Source organism: Cyprinus carpio, chromosome B18, assembly GCF_018340385.1.
Source record: "Cyprinus carpio isolate SPL01 chromosome B18, ASM1834038v1, whole genome shotgun sequence".
NCBI lineage: Eukaryota > Metazoa > Chordata > Actinopteri > Cypriniformes > Cyprinidae > Cyprinus > Cyprinus carpio.
This window is the reverse complement of record NC_056614.1, coordinates 7012266-7035514: the sequence shown is the minus strand read 5'-3', so window position 1 is coordinate 7035514 and position 23249 is coordinate 7012266. Positions and strand designations below refer to the sequence as shown.

At 37.7% G+C, this 23249-nt stretch overlaps 1 protein-coding gene across 1 annotated transcript in view; it reads left to right on the top strand.

The window, feature by feature from the left end:
- The first annotated feature begins 11531 nt into the window (after window positions 1-11531).
- LOC109098441 (semaphorin-6D-like) overlaps window positions 11532-23249 on the top strand; it is a 108565-nt gene continuing 96847 nt past the window's right edge. Inside the window, exon 1 of the mRNA XM_042743657.1 lies at window positions 11532-11685. The gene's annotated coding sequence lies outside the window, so the exon portion shown is untranslated. The remainder of the gene's footprint in view (window positions 11686-23249) is intronic.

The following is a 23249-nucleotide window of genomic DNA, read 5'->3' as shown; positions in this document are numbered from 1 at the left end:
AGTACAGAAAACTGCATGCACGTATCTGCACATTTAGCATATTTGCCGCAACATGAGCTTGACAAAATGAATGTCTCTGCTGACTATATTTGTTAAATGACCCCTGACTGTCATTTGGACACAGCAACGTACATAGTGCTACGATGTTTGAGCTTTAATTCATTTTTGTTTTACACCATGTTAGCTTGGCTTGAGAGAGAGAGAAATAAAGGGCTGCGTTAGTAGTGCATTGTCTTTCAGTTTATAGGCTGAATTGTATTGGCCAATCCCAATAGTTAGTGGAAAAGATATGTTAGAGGATGTTCAGTTTATAGTCCTAAAACCTAGAAGAGAAATAGCGTTAGGTCATGGTTTCCCTGGAGAATTTGCTACAGTTCAATATGGACTGCAACTTTTACAACCATCCAAGTTTACATGCCTGATGAAATGCATTGTAGTCCTTATACTTTGAAGAACACAACAGTTTTTTGAAGTACACTTCTCAGTCCCACCAGGATGATTGACTTTTTTATTTATTTGTTTGTTTGTTTGTTTGCAATCAAAATTGTGGAAATTTCCAAAACTACCAATGACATGTATTTATTTATTTATTTGTTTGTGTGTGTGTGTGTGTGTGTGTGTGTGTGTGTGTGTGTGTGTGTGTGTGTGTGTGTGTGTGTGTGTGTGTGTGTGTGTGTGTGTGTGTGATCAAATTCTGACAGCAGAAGTTTGATTTTGTTTTTTACAAAGGATTTATTTATTTTATTTTATTTTTATTTATATTTTATTTTTTCATGTAGGTTAGTATTCAGGTATAACGTACTACAGAAGTTGAATCAAATATGATATAAAACATTGCACAGTCTTCACTGTATGAATTCCTTTTCAAAGCTGCATGTGCACAGCTATCCACTGTATAATGATATATTAACAAAAGTAAATTTCACTCACTTAACTACTCCAAAGTCGCAAAAATACACACAGCTACATACAGTTGCTTTAACAAGACAGACAGCAGCCAGTATATTAGGCACAGATTCAATAATACGTATCAGATTTTCTCCCAAATGTTTTAAGATATAAGTTAATGTAAATATTCACCAAGATGGGCATTTTGACATTTCAAGTGCACACTTCAATCAACATGTGAGTACCTGATTATTTGTGCCTTAATTTTTTAATTTATTTTAATTTATTTATTTTTGTAATGTAAATGTGAAAGTGTTCTTACATTCATATTCAGGATTTTTTTTTTTTTAAAGAAATTATTAATTCAGTTTGACCTTAATAAAGGGTGAGGAAGCAGAAGGGTCATAAAAGGACCTGAAACCATATACATATATATATTATATATATATATATATATATATATATATATATATATATATATATATATATAAACTGTGACTTGGAGTGTCCAGTGGGAAATGAAGAAGTCCTGTATATATGCGTAAGTGTGTGTCAGTGTGTGAAAAGTCATCTCAAAGATGACCTCACCCTGACCTTATGGGAGAGGTAGGAAGGACACAGACAGTATCAGGTCAGTCTTGCTTTTAAATGGACTTCTTTATTGTTTATCAATATATCAACCTTCCCTACGACAGCTGAACATCAATCAATACAAATACTGTTGCCTTTGTTATTATGGCCTTCAAACACCTGATTATGCTCCATGTCTCCCTGATGTATATACATTATTAAAACACTAATCAGACCCGACATAATCAGACATTATTGGTTCTGTCAGAGAACACCAGGTCATTTATCTTTAGTTGCTCCCACACTCAAGCCTCTGTATTCCAGTTCACAGCATGCATCTGATCATCTGGGCCTTTATAAGTATTAAACTCAAATGCGTATAAAATCACCTTGAGCCCAAAACAGCAGGATAAACCCTCAAAATTAATGCAGGGGAATGGCTAAATCCAAAATGGCATTCTGTCTTCATGCAACAGGACACCAGAGAAACGCCTTTCCCTGCATCTGACAGATGAGCTTATAGAATGAGACACATACACAGAAGAATATCAATCAATCATTGCTACCGCTGGCATGACTTTCTGGACTGAGATATTGTGTCTATTGAGAGTTTACTGAGCATCCTACATAAGCTATTTTATGACACCATAGATGCGCTTCTGACAAGAAGCCTGTTCCTAGAAGTTGGCACCTTCTACCTAGTCTCAGCCTCAGACGTCACGCCCACGGACCGTTGGCTGAATGTCTGATGCATATGGCACACAAAAGTGGAAACACTTCAGGAGTTTTGAAGTAGTCATCGGATTGGTTGAATTATACAGGATTTCCGGGAGACGTATGTGTGGCGTCCTTTAACGATCTGCCTGGAAACAAAGATGCCGTGATGCCAAATCCCCTCACAAAATAAGAAAGCCATTGTCTGTGACAACGAGCGCTTATCGGGATCAACTAAATGCTGGGTTTTCAAAAGTATGTGAAATTTTCAAAGTTCGTGGCATAGAATCTTTAAAATACATCCGAGAGTTTTACACACCAGTCTGCTATTGTGGCAACATTTCCATGCCCCAAAACGTGACGCTGAACAAAATTAACTGTGATTGGTTGTTTGACATGTTGGTCAAACGACCTCATGGGCGGCCTTGGCCAATGAAAGCTGCCATGAATTCCAGACCTTCAGCCGTCAGTCTGAAGGTCTGGCTACACGAGACTACCTTCTACCTTACTTTGGCCAAATTGGACAAATTGCATGTCAGCTTTGCATGTAAGGATTTTCCACAAACTCAGCAGGAAAGGATGGCTGGAGAAGTAAAAGAAATGTCAATTACTGTATTAATTTAATCAATTAAATTCTGGCAAAAAAGAGCATTTTACCTAATACACACTCTTAAAAATAAAAATTTCAGAAGGTGGTTTTCACAACAATGCCACAGAAGAACCATGTTTGGGTTCCCCAATGAATCTTTCAGTGAGCAGTTCTAAATAGGACCACTTTTTTTCTTCTTTGTGTAAAAAAATATTTCATTCTCTAAGGGTGCTTTTCACACTTGGTTGATTGCCTGGTTAAAACCCATGTTCACTTGATCCCCCTCCAGCCATCCCCATTGGATTGTGTTCATTCTGTTCACTCTTTTTATTTTTTGGATCTGAACCATGGTACTTTTGCTTCATCAGAGTGACAGCAGTTAATGACTATGCAGGAGAAGATGGCAAAAAGGATGGCTACTCACTTCACTTTTGTTCTTCAGATTTTGAAAATTTGGTTTTGTTTCCAAACCAGCAACACAGAATGTCTATTTTTCACAAATGTAATGTAAAGGTTCAAAAGAACACAGGTGTCAATTTCTGCTGAAGACGAGCTTTAATGAGATATAAATTCTTCACGTCAGTCATGCTGGTCAAAAAGGTGGGTGAGAAAAGACATAAATATGCAGTTACAAATACATCACAGTGGTTCACTTGTGTGATTTAGTATAATTGTGTTTACTTCAGAAACAAATCATACTGGACCAGACCAGCCTTTTTAGGCAGACTCATGTATGGTTCATAGAAAATAGTATTCACATTGTCCAAACAAACCAAACTCTGACATCAAACATCCCTGGCTGTGCAACAAAAATGCTAGCAGATATTTGTTTGTGTTTGCAACAGAGAAATTCCTTCCACCGATTTAACTACTTTAGACATTTTATAAACTTTTCATGAATTCTCAGCTGGTAAAAAATACCACCATATGTACACACATGCAACAAGCACATTTAGCTCACCACACAGCATTGTTTTGGATGTTCACTAAGGTTGTGACCTTATCCTTGAGCCTTTTGTTTTGTATCTTTAGGCTTAGTGTTAAAACTAAGAATGAACACTAAGCAAACTAGAACTAAATGCAAATGTATTACCTTTTTTGTTCCAGACCAAAGAAGCCTAGAGAACTAAGCGTTACCACACCCTAAAGAACCTTTTTTCCACTGGGAAGCACCGTTTGTACAGTGGAAACGTTCTATGAGTGTTAAAAATTCTTTTTGGAACCACTGATGCCAATTTTTTTACTAATCTTTATTTTTAAGAGTGTATGTGTGTGTGTGTGTGTGTGTGTGCTATTTTGTTCTAGGATTGTGTTATTAGCTTAGCAGCACACTAATATCAAATTCTATTGAAATTAATTGTGAGTTGAGTATACCGAGTGCTTCAATTTCTGAGCCCTATTGTTATGATGCACAGAGTTGCTTTCTATGTACAGCACTTCAAGTAAGTCACTTATTTTGCAAGAAGGAAAGCTGACTATGTAGGCACTAGACAGCAAGGAAGCTCACTAGGGTTTGGTACAGTGCCACTGGGTGTTAACGCTAAGACAATGAAGATTTTAGTGTGTGTGCATACTGATAAAGACAATGTGATTATGCATGCATTTGAAATGTCATAGAATCTATTGTTTTCAGATTTATTCAGCTCTCGTTTCTTACCGACAGCCAAAAAAACACAGAACCACGGCCAGAGTGCCAAAATGGATTAATCACATATGCTAAATACTCTCTCTGTCATGAGAGAACAATCATTTATTTAACAAGCATACTCACACCTTTGATGGCTGTATTAGCAGAAAGAGCCCCTCCTAGTGTGGTGTAGGGTACCTAAAAGGGGGAGGAGATTCACTGATGTCTACTTGACCTGGCTAATTTACATATTCATGAAGAAATCTGAATAAAGCTGAACATTCTGACAAACAAACACACACACATATGCACGGAAGCTCAGCATGGGGTCTATCTAGATGACAGACAGCAAAGCCTCTTGCTTCGCTGTTACTCTGGGAAATATTTTCCTATTTTATTGTTTTGTTGTTTCACAGGCGGTAGAAAGAAAACAAGCAAATGGTTTACTTTTATGGGCCATCAACAGCAGCAAAGCTGAATTTCCTATTCGGAGTATAAAACTTCATCAGCAAATATAGTGCCTGCAGAAATAGATTATTTCTAGGCATCTGTATTCTCATCCATATGATAATGCAAATTCATGAGCTTATAAGTGTAACGATCATTTCAAACTGCAGAATAAGTCAGTCTGATGACTTATGCACACTAACCATTTGAAATGTTATCTCTGACAGACAACAGAGTAGATGTTAGCTTGTTAGTCTGTTTCATATATTTTACACACACGCAAGAATTTTTAAAAAGTTTTTGATCATTTGAAACCTACACATCAACATACAACATTACTATAAATATTATTATTATTATTATTATTATTATTATTCATTAATTTCTTTGTTTAGATTTTAGCATAGTAGTCATCTATTCCTGGCTTTGAATCTTTTATCTTTTCGTGGACTGTCTAGATCTTTAAACATTATGCCATTTCACCCAGTGCCCTCATTTACACACTTTTAAACATGAACAGTGCCTGGGAGCAACCATTAATTAAATGTTATACAAGTTCCTAAAGTGTGAGGAGCATGTATTAAATATTATCAATGTGCAGTGCGTGTGTGTGGGGGGTATTTAAAGTCTCAGTGTGTGAATATGTGTTTAGCTTCTCTGGATGATTAAACATCCCTGTGGTAGATCCTACCCATCTCCTAAACACTGACGGATGATGTTCTCTAAAATCTTTGAAACTTTCTGCATGCTCTTTATTTATACATATTTTGTAAACATCATTTCATCAAAATAACAATCCGTTTACATAAATTCAGTTCAGTTTGCATAAATCTGCATCACTCAAATATGGCCACAATTCTGAAATTGAAAAACTAAAATTCTCCTTTCTGCTATAGTACAAGAAATAAATGCCTGTGCCACTAGAGTTTCTAAATGCAATTACAAAAACAGTTAGTGTTTCCTGAACACTCCCTCATCTGCCATTGGTTGCACACACTAATAGCCTTGCCTCAAACTCACACCATTGGTTATGCCACTGTCGCTGTTGGGTTAGTCAGAATATTCAAACAAACAAATCAACGGGTCTCATTCACTAGTAACTGTGAGGATTATTTCATATTAGTATGCACAGGAGAACTTCTCAAGAAAAATGTGCGTACACACATGGATTTGTTCTTAACCTCATTCTTAACTTAATGAATTTGGAGTATTCTGTATGAGCGATAATGTGCCTGAGGTTAGTCATTTGCATAAAGCACATGCAAGCATCTCCATGTCAGACATATCTGTAAAACCTTTTTTTTCACTCTCAATAAACATAGGATGCTCTCTAAAGATGTGCTTTGGCTTGAAGTATGGTTTACAAGATCCTCAAACAATGCCATGTGTGCCATCCCAAAAAAACAGGTTAAAAAATATATATATAGTAGTGCTGTCAAACAATTTCTTGTGATTATCACATCCAAAAATAAAAAAAACTTTTCACACATAATATATGTGTGAGTGTACTATGTATATATGTTATGTATATATAAATACAAACACAAACACATGAATGGATATATTTAAGAAAAAATATGTTACGTTTATATTGTTGTCAGGTCATGTGTGACAGGAGGCTCGAGAGCTTGACATTACCGATCTCATACAGGTAGTGTGTGTGTGTGCAGAGAGCATCTGACCTGGATGCTGGGGGTTTATGCGACCAGTGGGAATATGTTTGTGGTTCAGTACAGCGTTGAAGTTAGCTGAGCCATTAAATTTATATGTACAGGCTTACAATGCAGACATGTAAGAGAAAAGGTGCTAGTGTGAGTGTGTGTGAGAGAGAGACACGAAGAGGAGAGTGTTAGATCAGAAACTCTACACATGTACAGTACACAGATGCATTGCAAGTGTGCAGTCCTGCTGTATGTCCAGTATGTTTGTTCTTGCATTACTGTGGCTGCAGCAGACGTCAACTCATTAGGCGCTAGAGTTACTGAAAATTAGGGTGACGCCGGAAGATATGGCTTGACAAGCATAGTTTTGTTTCCTATGCTGACATATTTCCTATTTCAGGAAGGTGGTGTGAAACATACAGTAGGCTCATTGACTTGTCCCTTTTTTAGTAGTCCATTTTTTATTAGTCAGTTTAGAACACAGCTGTGAACCATGATTGCTTGCTATTGCTTGGAAGTGGCAAGTGGTGTTAGAGGGAGCACAATTTCATTCGAGGAGGCATTTTTATTGGACAAAAATTTGTATATGCCTATTAATGCAAGATGAGTCATCTGTATTTTTAGTGTGGTACCTCATAAGAGAAAGAATATAAATTTTAAATCTGTAAAAACAAACAAACATGGACTAAAGGCAAATAAAGCTTTAATTTTTTTTTTTTTTAATGGGGTCTTTAAATCACGTGTTATAATTCAGGTAGATTAAAAACATGTTGACAGTTTAACTTACTTTACTAACTTACTAACTTGCTCATTAAAGGGGTCATATGATGCAATTAAAATTTTTGCTTTCTCTTTGGAGTGTTACAAGCTTCTTTGTGCATAAAGAAGATTTGTAAAGTTGCAAAGAATAAAGGCTCAAATCCAAAGAGATATTATTTATAAAATTTAAGACTTGTCCACGCCCTCCTAAATCGCCTCGTTAATACAGACCCCCACATGTCTACCTCACTGTATGGGAAGATTTTCATAACACCGCCCAAATGTTCACGCAAAGAAAGAGGGCGTAACTTTTATTCTCGCTGTAGTATTGTTGTTGCCGCCATGTTTTGAAGATGCTGTGTTTCGTTGTGAAAGCGAAACTACTTTGTTTGGCCTTCCAAAAGATGATGATATCCGCTTCATCATGCCTAGAGCTGATCCGTGCTGGTTGCTGAGGAAATACATCAACTTTGCGCTGTGGATCACCGGTTTGGCTTTCACCATGGACGAAGTGGAGTCCAGGATTGTCACATGTATCCTTCGTCAAATCCGCCAGCCGCGCCGTTCTCCAACCCGCCGGCATTTCCTCACTCAAGCCCACAGTGTGTGACACTGTGTGACGCATTTTATGGAGGACTGTTTCCTGAACCTGCAGACTAGCCTACAATGGATCTGTGCTCAAAGGCTGTTCTATAAAGTGAGGCAGTTCCAACTTTGCAAGGACAGTCTGGCGCTTCTGAGTCACAGCCTGTAAGTACATGTTTTATCTTTAAAGAATTTGCCACTGATGATTTAAACGCAAGTTTTAGGCGTAAGAGTAGAGTAGCACTTGTTGTTTGTTGTTTCTCCGATCACAAATTTGGACATGGCTTTATGTTTATGTGGCGCAATACACAACACCTAAAAACGGTGAGCGTGACTTCACCAAGTACATCATTCCAAACAACCAATCAGAATTGAGAGATAACTTTTCAGGAAATGGCTAATAATCAGGATTAGGTGCATCTACACCCTTGTTAATTAGCTGTCACTTCCCTCTGATTTTAGGAATAAATTATGGGTAAGCTTAGGTTTAGGGGTAGGGATTGGGTTAAGTCTGTATTTTTGGAAAGTAATGTTGATCCAGGATCAACAAGAGATGCTGATCCAGGAACAGGTCTTACTTGGCAAAATCACAGCGACCCCTAAAAACACAGTATAAGTCATTATAATCAATAATTAGGTCCCAACTGGATGCAACAAATGCCTCGTTTGTAATGGGTTTTATTGGTTTTCTCTGGTCATGTCAGGAGACGCCATCAGTGTATGTTAAAGGGCGTAACATTTCCATCAAATGCTTGAGAATTCGGCCAATCACAACAAACTGGATAGCTGGCTAATCAGCATACACCTTGCTTTCCAGAACAATGAGTTTTGTAAAAATCGACATGTTTCAGAAAGGCGGGGCACAGAGGAGAAATAATAATGTGCATTATGTGGAAATTAATGTGTTTTTTTAACATTAAACCTCATAAAAAACATTGCTTTACACCAAATACACAACATGATGTTCTTTTTAACAACGTCATATGACCCTTTTAAGATTTTTATTTTTATTTTTTTTACTGTGCTACCATGGCAGTAGCTGACATACCATAAAGAGAAGACAGCAGTTTATATCAGGGCTCTTCAATTTAGTTATTGGATGGCCATGACCCACAGAGTTTACTTCCAATCCTTAATAAGGTATAGTTTACTCAAAAATGAAAATTCTGTCATTAAAGGGGTATTTCACTTCCAGAATGAAAATTTCCTGACAATTTATGTCATCCATGTCATCCAAGATGTTCATGACTTTCTTTCTTCAAGTTGAACAGAAATTATGGTATTTGAGGAAAACATTATAGTATTTTTCTCCATATAGTGGACTTCAATAGGGATCAACTGGTTGAAGGTCCAAATTGCAGTTTCAATGCACCTTTATAGAGCTCTAAGTGATCCCAGCTGAGGAATAAGGGTCTTATCTAGTGTAATAATTGGTCATTTTCTAGGAAAAACACAAATTTATATACATTTTAACCACAAATGCTCATTGCACTAGCTTGACCTCACACATTACATGCAATTGTGACATAGGCAGAAGTACTGACCTAGTGTTTACAAAGCAAATGTGCAAAGAAAGTCAAACAAACTAACAAATATGGATTTTGAAGTTGAAGGAGAAAATGAGATAACCTAACTTTTTGACTGGAAATACACAGATGAAGAACTAACCACATGTGACTTTTCTAAGTGCGTGAAGACACGTATGTGCATCGCAGAGCTAGTTCAAGATGATCATTTGTGGTTGAAAAGTATATACATAAAGTATAAAAAATGTCCAATCGTTTAGCTAGATAAAGCTATTCCTCGACTTCGATCATGTAGGGCCTTTTGAAGCTGAATTGAAACTGCAATTTGGACCTTTGAATTTGGCCACCATTGAAGTCCATTATATAGAGAACATTACTGAAATGTTTTCCTCAGAAAACTTAATTTCTTTGCTACTGAGGAAAGAAAGACATGAACATCTTGGATGAAAACAAGGAGAGTACATCATCAGGAAATTTTCATTCTGGAAGTGAACTAATTACTCACCCTCATATCGTTCCAAACCCGTAAGACCTTCGTTCATCTTTGGGACACAAATTAAGATATTTTGGATATCCCTTTAAGAGTTATGAATATGAATTTGAACATAACGTATGCAATCAAACTTGATAGCTAATATTGTTTGTCTTCACATACTTCAAAAGACTTAGTTTTAGACTATGTTTGCTTTTATGCGTTAAACTTTGCCTTTCTTTTGTGTGCTTTTGCTTTGCTTCTGCTCAAGAATCAGCAGAAACTGATTTGTACAGCTGTGGAATAAATTAGATTAGCGGTCAACCCTTCTACTGGAGGTTTACTGTCCAGCACAGATTATGTCCAACCTGCTTCAACATACATGCCTGTGATTTTAAAGCAATCCTAAAGAATTTGATAAGCATGTTCATGTGTCTTTGATAGGTTAAACTCTGCAGGACATTGGGTCTCTAAGAGCAGGATTGAAGATCTCTGCATTAGATGTTTATGGAGCATCATCTCCTCTGAACAAGAACCTATGCAGGTGTGTCCAACCCAGTTCCTGAAGGCCCACGTTCCAGTCGAGCTTAGCTTCAGCCCCTGAATGAGGTAATCAAAGTCTTCAGGATTACTAGAAACTTCCAGGCAGCTGTGTTAGAGTTAAACTCTGCAGGATAGTGGCCCTCCAGGAACAGGAATGGACACCTCAGGCCTAACATCTCTTTATGATCCCTTTCGTACTGCACAAATGATTTTTTGCCGCATGCTGACCTTTAGTGACCTTTCAGGACAGCTTATCTTACTGTGCAGAGAAGCGCAAGTGTGCTCTCAAAAGCCAGCGGAAAAAGGGGGGGATGGGTCACAGCATGTGTGCAAGAGTGTGTGCGCATTTAGCCGAGACAGCACCCTCAGGGCCGTCTGCGTTTTTCGGTCTGGTCGCCTGCCCGTGCCGCAAGTATCGACTGAGTGTCTGATTGTCTTCAAACTGTCAGGGTGGGCTTATTGTGTTTCACAGCTCAAGAGCAGCCTGAAGACAATGAGAAAAACTCCAAAACTGCGCTTCCATTCTCTCGGATCTCTCTGCGTGGCGAAGTCTGAATGCTAATTTCACACCTGGACTCATTATGTTTCTGTTAAAATTCTCTGATTATTAAAAGTGCCAAATTCAGAACAGCGCGACAGCGCCAATTACGCCGCCACAAACTCCTTACAGAAATGTTCACCACACCTTATTGTGCTTTGCCATGGGACTCAAATAAAAGAACTTGCGGTAATGCATTGCTCAGGGGAAACTAGAAAGAAATAAAATTGTCTGTGTCGGCTAATCGCTTCGATGTATATATATCGCCACACTGTATTGATTCATATCCTGCCATGCACGGCTGTTATTCTGAGGAACAAATAAAGCGCAGAGGGAGCAAGTGATCAATTAGCCTCACATTATTCCTTTTGTCTGCCACAGCTGAGCAGTCTTATCAACCACAAGCACACAACTTCCCCTCTGGCTGTCGTCCCGAACCTGCTCCCAGAACCTGGCTTTATCAGAACCACCGCTGCAGTCTGGCTTTGCAGGGTGCATGTGTGTATGTGTGCTTTGAGCCCAACTCCCAAGAGTTTAACAGACAAGGGTGTGTGTGTGTGTGTGTGTGTGTGTGGCATTGACTCTCTTTGCGCTCGCAGCTTGCACACACACACTCTGCCTCGCAGCTGCGTGGATGACAGAGAGAGCAGCGTGCATGTGGACCACTGTCTCTCAGTCTGAGCGTATGACAGTCCAGCTTGTGGATGAGTGCACTCTCCCCCTCCATCTCTTCCCGCGTATGTGTCCTGCAGAAACCCGTCAGAACGTAAGTCCCTGGTATCTTTCGATGCTTTTGTTTCAGCTGTGCATGTGTGAGAGACACTTCAGACATCCCTGTTCCCTAGCAGTTCTTCCTTCTGCTGTTTAAAAGTCTCTCTAGATCTGTGTTTAGTGTATAGTAGCAGATGTTTAAGGTGATTGGTTCAGGTTTTGATTTTGGAGGGGATAGTTTTATCGGAAACTATGGGGGGGTGACAGTTATCCGTGACTCTCTGCGAGTCGCATTCAGAGAAATGATGAGATCGGCTGAAGGTTTGTCTTCACTGGCGCTTTGTTCTGGTGTGATGTAAGCACGTGTTTACAGGACTGGCTGAACACACACCTGAGAATTGAATGAATCTGCAAATATGAGTTACAGTCTGCCTGCTTAAAAGACTACACTGCAAAAATATGCTTTTCTTCTTAAAACAAGATAAATTTACTTAAGAAGCAAAACAGTATGAGACTATACGTCTTCATTTTTCAGATAATATACCTTCTATAAAGTTTACTTTTCCTACTCCATTGGCATTTTTTCTTGTTTTAAGTCTAAAGCCATTAAACAAAAACAGTGGGAACAGAAAACAATTTAAGTTAGATGTTTTCTTTCTGCATGGGAGAGGAAGTAATTAGCTTGTAACTTGTGGGTGCATATACAGTAGCTATATTTGTATGAGGTTTAGCCTCCTCATGGTAGTGTGTGTGTGTGTGTATGTGTGTGTGATAGTGAGTGAAGAATAATGCTAAATGCTGAATAATTAATAAGTCTTATAAAGCCCCAGCGTGTGTTTGAGACTGTAGCTGCAGGGATGCACTTTAGCACTCCAAACTGGACACAGCACGCCAACCATGCCTTCTTCTCAGCAACAATTACCGAATTAAAGTGGAAATGTAGTGGGAAATATTTCACTATCAAATCATTTCTGCTCATTAGTAAATCTATGCAGAGAGGCTGATGTTTCTCCCATCTCTATTAATTTAATTCAGTGTGCTTAATCGGTTTGACAAAATTGTGTTTTGTGTTGGCAAACAAATAATATAGCAAGAACACGAGAATAATATATTGGAAAAAGTAGAACAAGAACAGGGATAAACATACAGAACAAAATAAAAAATTGATACAAATTCTGTCATTACTCACCTTAAAAGGATGATCTTGTAGAATTTTGTAATTCATCTTTTGAAATCTAGTGAAGCCATAAGATAACTTTGTGATGAATAGACTTTGTATGAGAAATTAACCCAGTGTTATCAAAGATGTCAAAGTTGGTATGTTGGCAGGCCATTTTTTATTTAATCTTTTGAACACAGATAAGATTTGAGAGCTTCCATGGAAGAGGAGCTTATCAGAAAAGTTTATCAGTAATTAACAACTAAAGTTATTTTCCTCACATAAAACTATTGTATGTCTTAATAGGTTTTATAAATAGTGCAAGTAACATGTACTACTTTTACTATGTATATTTAGTTACAGTATATTTTAATTTAGTCCTTTAGGCAAAACTTGTTGTCAAACCTGAACTGTGTAAAGAACTGTATAAAGATTCTTCAAACTCTGTCCTTTTGTGATCTATCTATCTATCTATCTATCTATCTATCTATCTATACTCAAACACAGGCATTCAGTGCAGCCCTATAATCTGGTTAGGGTTCGAAAATGTGCTGAAAGCCGTTAGCATTACCAAGTCTCCCAACTCTTTCACATGTGCTCTGTCTCCATTGTTGTTCTGTTCCTTGGCTTGTTGAGTTCTTTTCTCTTGTTTCCACCATTCAATGCCATATGAGATCTATTCTGTGTGTGTGTGTGTGTGTGTGTGTGTGTGTGAGTGAGAGAGAGAGAGAGAGAGAGAGAGTCTTTGTTTTGTTGCCAGGGCTTGGCTGAAGCAGGCAGCATCCATATTGCCCATGAGCAGAGACCCCACCCAACCACATTCACATGTGATGAATAAAACATGACATTGAGATTGTGCCTGGGCTGAGTGCAGCCGGGCAACTCTGTTGACCCGTTTCAGAAAGCCACCGACAGGTTCGGACTAATTTGGGTCACTTTAAGCTCATATAAAAGTGGCACGTCAGTATCTACAGAGGCTGAGTGAATCAGCAAGTCCAGAATGATCCAGCTCGGGTCCCTAGACTCCGCCAGCTAAGGGAAATATAAAGCAGGAACACGTTCAAAGGAAGTCAATGTTTATTCCCTCAGTATCTCTCACTTTCTCTCTCTCGCTCTATTTCTTTACCTCTCCGCTATTGTTAAGAGCATGTGCGGATTTGTGGAACATACACATCTTTTTCTCATTCTTCCCTGTGTGAATTTTAAGCTGCAAACCGTGAAACAAAATAGTCACATTTGTGTTCTCTAGAAGAAGGAGTTTTATTTATGCAGAAATTACAATTCATCTACAATGCAAATGCACAACAAAGATAACAAGATGACTGTTTACTTGTGTGTGGAAGGTAAAGTTCCTGACCCACTCAAAGTTTGGCCATTGTCGGTTCTGAACGATTAGCATACATGATCGCTCGCGGCCGTATATGCGTGTTTTAGTAGGTTCTAAAGCCTACACGCTTTCTCTGAACAGAAAGGAAGCTTCCTGCCTTTTTCACCCTGCCGTATCCTCTTCATCTCTCTCTTTCACAGCTTGTTTTGTTTGTCTGCAGGGATTTGCATGTACGTCTTCCAGATTCACACTTTCTAATGTTTTGTTTGCCCCCTTATGGATGATTTCTCTTGGTGGAGGTGGGTTGATTCACCTTTCCACCCTAGGCAAGTGCCTTTTCTCTTTTTGACTGCCAAATATCTCTTCACCCACAACCAAACCGAGCCCATGCCAACCCCTCACTTCCTCCTAAAACCCACCCTGAGGTACGAGGGTGTTTTAATAAATAAGGTAACAAGACCATTGCATCAAAACTAGTCTTGCAGAGCTAGGCATTTGAAAATCAACATAACATCAGGCTCACTTTGCAGCTTAGTCTATAACAGTGTTTCCCAACCCTGGTCCTGGAGTACCCTCACCTCTGCATATTTTACAGGTCTTCCTAATTATTCTACTCATCCGCTTGTTAGTGGAGACTTCATGACCTGAAATTATTTTGTTCCAGGTGATAGAGACATCCAAAATGTGTACTGTTTGAGGGCCTCCAAGACTAGGATTGGGAACCATTGGTCTTTAATACCTGTAGCATTGCTGTTTATCTCAATTGCGGTCCTGGCCTGGCACGGGTTGTCCTGGAAGTGCTGTACATAATTTGAAATCTGATAATAATTTGAAATTAGGGTTGGTGCAGCTCTGCAGGACTCTGCAGGACAGTGGGTCTCCAGGATCAGGCCTTTGGACTAATCACTGCAAGAACCTTTGCCATCCTGAGGTGCGACAGCAAAAAGGTCCAAAGTCTAAAATTGGACACCTTGATTCTGGCTTAATCCCACCCAGTGAGAAAGGAAGAAACTGTCTGAATGACATGTAAAGGAACAAACAACAGATTGCTTTGTTTGTTTGTGCTGTTTAAGGGTATGTAAATTTGAAATGGACGATATGAGCTTGTCTTCATCTCAAGCACAGCATGATTCATTCTCCTTCTTACTGCAGAGCTATAAGCAGATGCAGAGGGTCTCTGTCGGCATAGTCTAGTCCATTTAGCTCATTTTTTGGCAAAAACAAAAAACATGGACTCAGACAGGAAGAGTCATCTGACTGACATGTAAACAGACATACCACAAGTTTATTTTGTTTTTATGCTCCATATAAGAATGTGTAAACTTGAAATGGATGATGTACGCTGTCCTCATCTTAAGCGCAACATGATTTATTATTCTTTATTTTATTTTATTTTTTATTGCAAATCTATTAGTGCACATGGATGGTCTCTGATTAACCAACCTCTTAATCACACTGTTTACCTCAGCACCTTTTTTAGGGGCAGCTTTATGTCTCTCTCTTTCTCCCTCAATCCATCTCTGCCACTAACCCAATCTCATTAATGGTCGATCGATCGAGCTTGGCTATGTTCTGCTGGAGTCTCGAGTGGTTGTAAGCCATGGTTCTCTGGTAGGGGCTGATGTGGAGAACCATGCTCTCTCTCTCATGGAGGCTGCAGTAATTAGCTCTACTCAATGTTATGGCACTACATCAATCAGAACCTCTTTTCATCCCGCCAGTACCATGATTGGACCGTTTGTTCTGCCTCTCATGGGCCAGTGTTCAGATGCTGTGGCTGTTTGCTCTGTACCTCTAGAGCAAAGCTGATAAGAGGTCCTGTATGTGACTGAAGCTCTCAATGGATGCAAGTGATTTGCATGGTTGTAGCAGAAGATATACAAGAATGTTTCAATAATGAGGTAACAAGGCCATTGCACCAAACCTGATGTGTAGTTGGATCCATACATAAGCACATTCTGACTGTGGGGCAAGGTTAACAGGTCTCTCAAAATCTTGAATAATTGGACTTTGAGTAGACAAACTTCAGGTTGTAAAATGGCATGTGATGTAATTCAAAAATGTAATGATGTTTAGCCATGCATAAAAAATGTTTTACCTTGGAAAATATATTTAAAAACCTTAACTAACATTTCCTTTTTATGTGTAGCTCTCATGCTTTCCCAGTGTGTGCATTGACTTTTCACCCTAAACTGTACAAAAACTCTGGTTGGTCCCTTTGAATGTCAATCAGAATGAATGGGAAAGTGAGCCAGACTCCATACTAGCAGTCAAAAATCTGGATCTGTGAGACTATAGTATTTAAATAGGTACATTTACTGACTTCAGATGTATTGTCATTATAGAATAATTTCAAAAGGTATGAGATTTGAATTCGTACAAGATCATAATACTCAGTTTTACATGTTCTCGCCGTTTCCCCCTCAGTTCTTGTTCTCTTACTCTTTTTAGGCAGCCGTGGGTGTGATTTGACGAGATTAGCTTTTGTTAGTGCAGGTGTAGAACATGTTTTATGTAGAGATGGGAATAGAACAGACAAATGCATTTTGATACCAAAACATTTTAAATAATTGAGCCATGATTGTTGAGTTTACCATGGATACAGATATTCCTCACTTCCTGTCATTTCTGATTTCTGCTCTGCTGATAGGAGCTCATCATCCTTGATGTTCAACAAAACATGAAAGAGAAACAAATACGTCTGCTGTTCTGTTGTGTTTCTATGAGCCCTAAATGTGAAAATTTTCCATCAGGTTTGTAGCTTCAGAAATGACTTTGAGACTGCTCTGATGTGCTGGATCAAAATGGACCGCACGCAGTTCACAGGCCATGAAAACCTGATGGTGTGGAACAGAGTAGGCAGGACGGTCATTTCAATTGCTAGATGAATGGTCAATCTAAGAGGTCACTTTAACATTATACTCCTCAGGACCGAAATAAAATACAACCTTATTTACTGCCACAAAATGATTCTGAGTGTGTACGTGCGCATGTGAATGTTCAGCCTCAAATGCATTAGTGAAGCAAACGAATGTGGACAGCAAGAAAGAATTATCCTACAGCGAACCAAATTTAGCCCACAGCTCAACGGAATTACCTCAAAACACAAGAGAATTAGCCCACAACACAATGGAATTAACCCACAACATAACTGAATATTTCCAGCTAAATTAAATTTTAAGTTCAATGAAAAATGGTATATCACCTCACCATGCTAAAAGAAAACAGTTGCTAATTGTGTCAGATCATTCTGTGGGGGATGAAATGAATAGTTTACTTTATAAAAGAAAAATGTATCAGCTTGCACTAAAACATCAGCTCTCATACTTCAAGTTGAGAGTCTTAACTTCCATTTTAATATTATGATATGCTGTATCTTGATAAATAAAATCACATTGTATAAACAGAAAAAAAAAAAAATCATGACATATTCAGCAAAAGGGGTAGAGCCAAAGTCATTTTTAATCAACTCAGCTCACTCTGTCGCCATCTTGGAAACACCCCGGGCAGCTTTTTTTCTAGTCATGCAAGTACAACTATTATCTACTTAAATGAGGGCACAGAAAAAAACAAAGCTTATGTTTCAGTAACATTGCACCAAGGTAGCATAGCTTAAATTAGCCTAAACCAGACTCAAAACACACATATTTTTAAGTTAATTCACTTACATTCTATGGCCACAGCACAAAAAAAGGCTGAATAGTGCCTTTGGCTTTGCCCTTGATTGGCTCTTATTATTATTATTATTATTATTATTATTATTATTATTATTATTATTATTGTTGTTGTTGTTGTTGTTGTTGTGTATTTGCTATAGTATTGTTTGACTTTAAAGACTTGCTTTTTATTGACAGCATCTTCAGTGTTGTGTTTCTGATTCATTTTTCGATGGATGGTTTGAATAATCCTTATTGTATTCAATTATCCTTATGATACAAAGATAATAAATAAATAAATAAATAAGGTATACAGCTATATTTTAAGGCAAAGTGTGTAGTTAATGCACCACTAGGGGCGCCAAACTGTATTCCTGTCAGTGTTCAACAAACAGGGAGTTCAACCATTTGTTGAGGCAAATTTTGAACTGGCAAAGGAAAAACATTTTAACATAGACAAATTACATAGAGCAGGCTTCATCTCTTTGTCAAACAAAATAGCATTATAGCTGTATACAATTCAACTAGCAATCATTTGTAGCTGCAGGATAAGGCCTTTTATTTAATCATTTCAACGTGAGCTGAGCAGTTTGTCATTTATGTCACCGAACATTGCTCTTGCATGCTTTTTTATTAGCTGTAAACAAAAATATTGGATATGGGCAAATGCTTCCAGTGGAAAAAGTTTCGTCAAAAGAAACTCAGTGGGGGATTTTATTTACTGAGCCACATAGTGCCATCTGGAGAGAGGCAAGTTTTCCCCAATATGAAGTAGTTACATTACCCCACCCACTGACAAACATGCATATGCAATTTACCCTGATAGGTTTAGACAGTATATCATGAAACAATGTAGCATGATATATAGCATGTATAACAAGATATACAGTATGAATATACTGCAGTCAAACAGATTTCACATAAAATTAAAGAAGGAAAAATGAGAGAGAGAGAGATATTTCTCTCATCCATACCATTAGCAGCATGTCAAACCATTTTACAGAAGATAGAGAACAAAGCAGGTTTCAACAACACAAAAAGCAAAGCTTTAATTAAGCATAATGTTAATTAGTGTCGGTGTGGTGGAACACTTGTTCTGTCTGATTATCAGCTAATTAATCTCTAGAGAAAACACACTGAGCTCTGAGAGACAGATTAAAATCCAGAGACCAGTGTGACCAGTGGCCTAACACTTATGCAAAGAAAATATATTCTCTAATATATGAATGATCAATATATTAAATGACATAACGGTATATTAGAAAATATACAGAATAATATATTGTGTAAATATATTACAACATACTGAATAATACATAAGGAATTGCCACTTTCATACATTGAAAAATATGTGACAATATATTTACTTATATATTACAATATATTTAATGTTACATGCAGTAATTCACTTTATATATATAGATGCACATGCTGTAAGATAAGGTACTGCATGTGGAGTATAAACACACATATATGGAAGTATATATTTCTTATGTTTAACAATAATTTACAATATACACATTTCATATTTTAAAATATTGCTATTTTACAATAGCATAAGCACACCTGCTCATACTAAAATGCTTAGTGACCAGACTATCTTTTTAAATTGAGTAACATAATCTTATAATGGTGTTTGGTCAGTCGTCATCCTAACCACAGGCTCTACTCTTCAGCACAGTGGTAACCCCACAAACTTACATATACCAGAAACCCTTTTAAATTTAAAAATAATGCAACATTATTACATTACATTATAAAACACTAACAGATCTCCCCCTATATTAATATTGTGCAAAAAAAAAAAAAAAAAAAAGAAGAAAGAAATGCTTATGTTTTTAATTGTTACTCTACTTTAACAGTTAGAAGCAAAGCATGCTGGGAACTAGAAATCTGCTTTAACTCATTCCGTGAATGTGTGTGTATGTATGTATATATATATATATATATATATATATATATATATATATATATATATATATATATATATATATATATATATATGTGTGTGTGTGTGTGTGTGTGTGTGTGTGTGTATACATACATTCACATTTATATGGGAACATCTATGTGCAATATGTAGTCAATGGAGGATCAACCAATATGAATATTAGATTTATTTTTTAGTCTTCATTTCTAAATATATTTGTATGAATCAATATATACTGTAGCCATAATTGCCAATGCATATATTGCTATATACTGAAAAATATAAGCACTAGTTTCCAATGTATGGAAATGTATTATGTAGTATATCGCATTATATTTAGCAGTATACTTCCATATATTTTTGTTACGTAATGGGAGAGAGAGAGAGATTTCTAATGAACAAAAGGTAAAAAACTGTGGTAACACTTTATTTTGATGGTCCCTTTTGAACATTCTGTTGACAATAAGTCATTTTGCACCTACATGTCTACTAACTCTCATCAGAGTATTAGTAGACTGTTTGCTTAATATCTGCTAACTCTTTATTTTTAGGGTATCTCGACAGACATTCTACTGACTTTAAGTAACTTTGCAAGTACATGTCAACTTATTCTAACCCTAACTCTGCCAGTCTACTAATACTCTAATAAGAGTAAGTAGACATGAGGGTCCAACATTACTTATAGTTTGAACAGAATGTTCAAAAGGGACCATCAAAATAAAGTGAAACCAAAATTGTAATTGTGTAATGTTAAAAAAGACCTGTGGCAAGCAACCATAAGCATACTAAGCAAATTGCTAACAACCCAGGCAATTAGATTCCACCCTCTATTTTCCTAGCCAATCCCATTTGGTGTCTCTCTGTGATTCCCAAATGGGGTGGAGTCCAAACCTGTCTAAGATGGAGTCTGTTTACCCTGCTAACAAGATCTGAACCCTTAGGGGCATCGACCGCTGTCTGCAAGAGTCAAGTGTGTGTGTTTTCAGGATTATCTTTTTAAGGGGTTAGGCGGTAAAACGTCTGTAAACCAGAATGGTCTGGCTCCCATAATGCCCTGTGCTCTTCTGTTAGCTATAAGTGCTATTACATAACCCCTTTTTAAAGAATAAATATATCCTTTACGGAAGAAGATTCCATTGATGATGTCACAAGTGTACAGCCTTGGGATAGAAACATCTTTTATGCATGGACACAAAAGCAGACACAAATGGCTAGCCAGCACATTGCTAGTGTGCATACCGTGTGTTATCGGGTTACTGTGGTCATAGCAAACTATGGTACTCAAGGGGGTGATAGGGTTACCTTCAAACACCTGTGGCATTACACCAGAAGTATTATTTTTCAAGTAACTAGCTAACAAAACTAGTTAACAAAATCTGCCTTTGCTAGCAAGAATCTTTTCAACTTGATGCTAAGTTGAACTGAAAGAGAAAACTAACCACTGTAGGTTTTGGCATTTTTCATGATTTTCTTTCCTTTTTTTTTTTTTTAGGTACCATCAGCCAATCAGCTTTATCATGGCATAATTTTCCTGCAGCTCCAGAGTGATTATTCACATGGCAGATTTAAAACTGTATATTTCCAGGGGTGCCACTAAGATGAATGGGAATGCTAACAGATCGGTATTTCAGACCTCCTGGTAGCAACATTGAAGATATAACCTGTATTCATGTTGTTGTGAATTGCCTTTTGACATATTTCAAAACGCGGCGATGTGTGAAATTGAGCTTGCGTAGCTAGAAGCACCTGTGTTCACATACTTGTGTAGAGTATGTTTTCAGGCCTTGCTGTGTGTATGTGTGTGTCTGCAAGTAGACATACATATACAAATGTAAAACTCAACCGGAGCAAGAGAGCAAAGAGAAAAAGGTAGTAGAAAATGAGGATTATGTGGGGTTAGTAATTATGTTAACCTTCAGATGTTATTTTTGTCTGACCCTGCTGTTTCTTAAAGGGGTCATTGGATGCCCATTTTCCACAAGTTGACTTCCACAAGGGTCTTAATAAAAATTCTGTAACATAGTTTGGTTCAAATTTCTCAATGGTAGTGTAAAACAAAACAGTTTTTAACTTGTCAAAAACAGCTCTTTTCAGAGAAAGCTGTTTTCTTGCATGTTGCTTTAAAGGGGTCATATGATGCAATTTAAGTTTTTCCTTTCTCTTTGGAGTGTTACAAGCTCTTGGTGAATAAAGAAGATCTGTAAAGTTGCAAAGACTAAAGTCTCAAATCCAAATAGATATTCTTTATAAAAGTTAAGAGTCAACCACGGCATCCTAAAATGGCTCATTCTAACATGACCCCACATGTCTGAGATTTTCCAATTGTTCACGCAAAGAAAGAAGGCATTACTTTTATTCTTACTGTTGCCACTGCCACCATGTTGTGGAGACGCAGTGTGTTTCCTTGTGAAACCAAAACTACTTTGTTTGGTCTTCCAAAAGAGGACACAACTAGAAATCAGTGGTTCTCCGATCACAAATGCAGACATGGTTTTATGTTTATGTGGGGTAATGCAACGCAGCACATAAAAAGACAGTATAAGTCAGTGGTTCTCAATTCCAGAGGTATATGATATCACACTTGTCTGTGTGTGAAGACATTGCGAAGCGCAAATCCGTGAATGAATTTTCCGAAGTGAAGTAAACTTCAACAGATTTCCCCTGCTCAGGGAGTAGGAAGTAATGAACACTGTGTAGGGACCATGTCAATTGGAACACAGTTAATGCACCGAGCTCACTTCTAATAAGCTGATTATCTGAATCAGGTGTGTTAATAAAGAGAGACAAGCAAAATATGCAGAGCTGGGGGGGACGAGAACTGGAATTGAGAACTGCCTGTATTATAATTATTATAATCCGTAATTATGTCCCCACTGGATGCAGAAAATACCTCGTTTATAACCGGTTTTAATGTTTTTGTCCCAGGACACATGGCATCACAGTATAGTAAGGGGGATAACATTTCCGTTCCATGCTTGAGGTAATCGCCCAATCACAATGCACTGGATAACTGGCCAATCAGAGCACACCTCTCTTTTTAAGAACAATTAGCTTTGTAAAAATCGAGGTGTTTCAGAAAGGTGGGGCATAGAGGAGAAACAATAATGTACAGTATGTGGAAAATATTGTATTTTTTGAAACTTAAACCGCATAAACCCATTTCATTACACCAAATACACAAAATAATGTTCTTTTAAGCAACATGACCCCTTTAAATGCAAATGAGCTTTGTTCGCCCCGCCCCTCTCTTCCGAGCTGCTCTCTGAGAGATGGTAAACTTTAGCTGCATTCATCATGTAACTTGCTAAGTAGCACGTTATTAGGAAAGGCGATTTGTAAAGATTCATTATCAGACAGGCATCTGAGATCGGCTCGATTTGAGAAAGGGGAAATGATTTAACGAGAAAAAAAAAAAAAACACTGAGTGGATCTTTATTATAGTGTGGTTGTGTACACAGACTGCCAACACACATTTCAGTTCAAACAGCTTGTAAAAGTGCATGTGGCATCTGATGATCCCTTTAAGTAGCTCCATCAGAGAGCACCA